Source organism: Mastacembelus armatus, chromosome 5, assembly GCF_900324485.2.
Source record: "Mastacembelus armatus chromosome 5, fMasArm1.2, whole genome shotgun sequence".
Classification (NCBI taxonomy): Eukaryota; Metazoa; Chordata; class Actinopteri; order Synbranchiformes; family Mastacembelidae; genus Mastacembelus; species Mastacembelus armatus.
This window is the reverse complement of record NC_046637.1, coordinates 28621081-28626642: the sequence shown is the minus strand read 5'-3', so window position 1 is coordinate 28626642 and position 5562 is coordinate 28621081. Positions and strand designations below refer to the sequence as shown.

General features: G+C 40.7%; 1 pseudogene; it reads right to left on the bottom strand.

Annotated features, from left to right (window-relative positions):
• Nucleotides 1-668: 668 nt before the first annotated feature.
• On the bottom strand, nt 669-4561 carry LOC113130029 (parapinopsin-like; annotated as a pseudogene).
• Nucleotides 4562-5562: the final 1001 nt, after the last annotated feature.

Here is a 5562-nt window from a genome sequence, read left to right as displayed (position 1 = left end):
GTTCCTCTGTTTGCAGGTAGGGAAAAAATTAAAATGGTGAAGTACCAGTTTACAGAGAAACACATGTTGATTTGAACATTTCTATTAGTTTTCTTCATATTGTTATTATCATAATTACTATTATAAACTATTAATGTTCTGAAAATTATATTAAAATAGAAGATAATGTAAAATATGTACAGAAGTATGGAAAGACCCATGGTAATGTTCTCTACTTGAAAGTCTTGATATTTGCTCCGTTTTGATTCAGTAAACATGATTTCTCTTAGTAGCAAATGCTTTACTCTAAACCTCTAGGTTTTGTATCAATACATTTTTTTGTATTTTTCATTTGATTTTGGCCTTGACTTTATTTGAATCAATACCGACTTTTTATTTTCTATTGATCATCATTGAATAAACTTATGCTTAATTACTGTTCTCATTTGTTTGTATTTTGCACCTGTTAGAGAACTGGGCACAGTTTTACCACATTGTTTCGCTATGAAAGAAGTGGGTCTTTACCCAGAACCTACCGTTATAAATGAGATCTTCGTATCTATTATAAAATCGCAGTGTAAAAAACACAAATTTTCAAACGCTGCAGACAAATAGAATGTGTATAAGCTGTGTGTGGCTGAATAATACATATTTAATTTAATGGGTGGTTGTATAGAGATGTGAACATTTTAGGCAGGAGACACTTCGGCAGATGCAGCCCCCACTGTCGTTGGTGCCTCTGGCGCCTCATCCTCGACCCAGGGCTCTTTCCCACACAGCAGGAATGGCACAGCATATTTACAAAGCTATGGACAACAGGGAAACACAGCAAAAGAAAAAAAAGTTCAGCTGAGACACTTATGTTATTTTTCATGTATCAAAAAACATTCAAACATCATTCAGCAACTATATTGTGCATTCAATTGCATACAAACACATCTCTAAATAATATATGAATTATAATTATTCTACTCTATATATTTATCCATCCACCATCTAGACCCTCTTAGTCCTAACCAGGGTCCCAGGGACCTGCTGGAGCCTATCCCAGCTCTCTTTGGGTGAAAGGCAGGGGTCCACCCTGGACAGGTCCCCAGTCCATCACAGGGCCACATAGAGACCAACAACCTCACACACTCACACTCACTCCTATGGGCAATTTAGAGTCACCAATCAACCTGACATACATGTTTTTGGACTGTGGGAGGAAACCAGAGGACCTGGAGAAAACCCACACAAGCACAGGGAGAACATGCAGACTCCACACAGAAAGGCCCCTGATGGGTTTCAAACCAGGAACCTTCTTGATGTGAGGCAACAGGGCTAACCACTAATCTACCGTGCTGCCTAGCAGAAAACTTGTAAATGTAAATACATAAACATGTTATAATTATTTGCTGGACAACTGACAACTCAAGCTTTTCATAATGTAGATTTTTTGCTTTTTGTTCATCTGAAGGATTAAAAAAATCAAAGTATATATTCTATTTAAACGTATTATTTAAATGTTGAAACTTTTTGTTTTTTTGCTGTATTGAATATGTAAGACACTTGCTTTTAATAACACTAGATGGTGCTAATGCCCTTAAAGATCAACCTATTGCATTCATAAGCTTTTCCCCTGCAGATTATTTGTCATTTCTGGCTAAATTCAAAGGAGGATGGTTTAGGTTTATCTGCCTTCTCACTGTAGAGTTTTCAGTCTAGCTTTTCGTCACTGTACTAGAACAGAGGTTGTCAACCTGGTGTATCTAGAAAGCAGTAGGCTTTTTGACACCCCAGCAAAGAAAGCCCGAATACTATTTTCTCTGGGTGCTTAGTGTGCACAAGCATGATGCGGCATCAGGTTCAGGCAGCAAAGCATTCGGTATTCTTAGATGAAGCAAAGCCAATTGGTTCAGCCTACTGCGAGACACATTACAGTATTTCATGGTACCAGACATTGTTGGAGGGCTGGTAAGAAAATATTGTCAAGATGAGCAGATGTGTTTCACCCCTACAGAGCTTACTGCAGTGTGGCAGCAGTTGGAGCAAGACACTATGCACCATTTCGCTGTTAGTCCTTTACCATGGTAGTGCAGGTTATTACTAGGGCGTCTAAATGGGACGTAGGAGGAGAGAGGCTTCAGTCGGGGCAGCGCTGATGGGCCTATATGAATGAAACGGCAACTATTGATACCAACATGTACCAAATGGCTGTTAGATAAGTTGAACACTAATTTAAAGTGAGGTAGGACGAAGCCAGAAAAATCAATGGGCAATACAGCAATAAAAGTGTTGAAATAAAATGTTTTTTATACATGAGCAGGCAATTTCAACAGAGAAGCTAGTTAGAAGTTGAGGCAGGCAGAATGATGCAGCTCTCAGTGATAAAGAGCAGATCCAGGGCCTGAGACAGATGGTAGTAAATGGCAGTAAGCGTATAGAAATGCCAGCACTTGCAGGCATACTCAGTCTGTGGTGCCTGCAGTTTGGTCTGCTGCCATAATCGCTGTGGCCCCTGACGGTGTATGATGTACTACAGTATTTAAGAGGTGGGAAGCTGAAGAGGCTGCTTTGGCTGGGAGCACCACTAACCCTCACTGTGGCCTTGTATAGAGCCTGTTATAACCATCCTAGCAAAGCATGCGCAGGCAGCCCGTTGTGTGGGGCGCGTACAGCATGGACAGGGTGGATTTGGGCTAAGCATCAAAGTCTGCATGGAACAAAGGAACCAAAAACAGCTGGAAACTGGTTGTAGAGGCGATTCAGATTCTGCTAAGATATGCAAAAAATCTAAACACAGCCTGTGGACCTAACTGGAAGAGTTGGGAGTCAAACTTGTGACTACTCTCACAAAGTTTTGTTTCCAGTGTTGGTAAACTGGATTTATACCACAAGAACAATCATATTCTTTACACCTGTGTTTCCACTGCATCACCAGGTTTAAGACTCCATTACCCAGTCGTGCTACACTGGACTTAAAACAAACGCACCCTTCATGCTGAGGCTGCCAACGGTGAAACTGAGAAAAAACACCCCAACTTAAAATGGTGACTTTTCAAATGTGAAGCATAATCAAACAGCTTTTGGCACATTTAAGTGTATTGACAACCACAAACAGTGTGTTTGGCATTACAGCACCTGTCTGTTGAGGTAGATGATAGGGTTATACACAGTGCTGCTCTTGGCCAGCTAAATAGGCACTGTGCACACCAGGGGGTGTATCTCTACATCAGGGTTGTAGACCACCAGCATGGCCAGGCCAGTGTAAGGCAGCCAACTTGTCAGAAATGTCAGGACCATCATGGATGCCACCTTCCTCTCTCCTTTAGCTACTGCACCACCTTCCAAACAGGCCATCTTGGATACCTGTAATAAAAAAATGAAAATAAGGTGGGGCCAATGGTGTATGCATAGCACATAACTGCAAAGTCCCACTTTTCATGCTGACAGGAGACCAGTGTTGCATGTCCTGACTCTTAACATCTCCTGTATGCAAAGCATGCCTACCCAAAAATTAATGCAAAATGACAAAGCAGAAAAATAACACTGTAGAAATACAAGGAAAAGTCCCTACATTCAAAATCCTCTTTAAGTAAAAGTAGACGTTATTATCACAAACGTATGAACCAGTCATGCTGCAGAAATAACCTCTGCAAATGTTACATTATTAGATTTGATACCTATATTGATTATAACATTTTATTCTTGTAGATGAAAACTACTTTTTTTCCAGTTTAGTCCAATGGTTCCCACTTACTGGGCCCCTCTAAAGGGTCACAGGGTTGGGAACCAGAGGTTTAATCTAAAACAAAGCACTGTCTTTTATGAGTGTATGTAAAACTAGTAACTAAACTGTCAGATAAATGTAGAATAGTTCAAAAGCATAGCCTAATAGTTCCTGCTGAAGTCTAGTGGAGTCGAAATATGAAGTATAATGTGTTATTTATGCCCAAGCAAATCTTTAAATGCTCACCCGATGTAGTGTCCACATTAGCTTTGCACAGGATGCTCCTTTTTTTTGCTCCTTTTTTACCTTTTCAAAGGTAAAATGCCCCAGTAGCTTACACGTAACAAACATCCGCTCCACTGCGATGAGAGCAACTGTACAGAGAGATGAGATGCCTGCAGACCATTGATAAAATGTAAATCATTGTTGTAGTATGAAAACATTTATGTTGGCACAATGATGAAAATAATTCTCTTTTTGCTAAACTAAAATGACTGTGAAATTTAATGGAGACTAAATGATTCATCACATATATTTGTGTTTAAAATCATTTAATCCAAGTTCCACGTTCCACTTACCAAACAAGGACACTGCAAAGCTCTCCGTCACGCAGCCTGTCCTTCCAAAGGAGAAATACCTCTGGGCATTGTTGACCACAGACAGCACCCCTCCGGTCATGGCTGTGCCCAGGTCAGCCACAGCCATGTTCACCAGGGCGTAGTTGAGCGGCTGCCTCAGCTGCTTGTACATTAGGGACACAATAATCACTGTACTGTTGAGTATGACGGCTGGACCCGTGAAAATTGCCATAATGATGGACAGAATGATGAAGCCAGTGCGGGACAGAGGGGGCTCCACCTGTGGGCCCATGTATAAGGAAGCATTTGCATGGATGCAAAGTTTTAAAAAGTGGTCGGATACTGTAGTTTCTGCTTGTCCTGAAGCTTGTAGATGTTCAGTATCTCACCATTTGAGTGTGACAGCTGAGACACCTGAAGTCAAAGATAAATCCTCTAGATCTGGACTGAACAGAGCTCAGGATCATCATTCAGAGGCTCTGAATGATGATCCTTGATCCCTCACCTCTCGCTTAATTGTGAAGGCACTTAAACAGGGCGACTGCTCACAGAGATCACTTGGCTCAGCATGGGCAAGAAAATAAGCTCAGACCACTCCTAGCTCAGAGAGGGATAAAGAGACGGCTGGATTAGGAGATGTCATAACATGCTGTCCCTACAGTAATAATATATATAATATATATAATATAATATCACTGTTTCTTTCCCTCATTTTCCAAGTCTCTCTGTCCATCAGTGGTGGAGTACTGACTGTGACCATCCACCTTGGTAAGATATTTATTTTCAGCACAGATATGGAGAAAAACTTACAAGTTGAATTATTTGAGCCTGTTAGTGCTTAAAGCTAGCTTCACAAGCCACACCTACATCCTGTACCTTATCTTAGACAAACCAGGGATTCAAATGACAAAAAAAATATAAATTGTGCAGTGTTATAAGAAAATATATAAATACATTATCAGCACCGCATATGAATTAAAACATCATCCTCAACTTTTACTCCAAATGTGTGTGAGTAGTTTTTACCTTAAATATGACTGTGTTTTCTGTAGGCCAGTTTAAGATGACCTGTCCCTGCAGCACAATCCCATTAAACCCACTGATTTTCCAGAAACGGCGTAGTGACAGGGTTTTATTTATGCACACAATGTCATTTGCTGTCTGGACTCCGGATCACTAGCATGTGCTATGAATAATCCTCTGCTAAACATGTTACCAAACACCGAGTGACAAGCCTGAAAACAACCTGACCTCTGAAAAACAACAGTAACGGAAGTAAAGGTCAACATGACG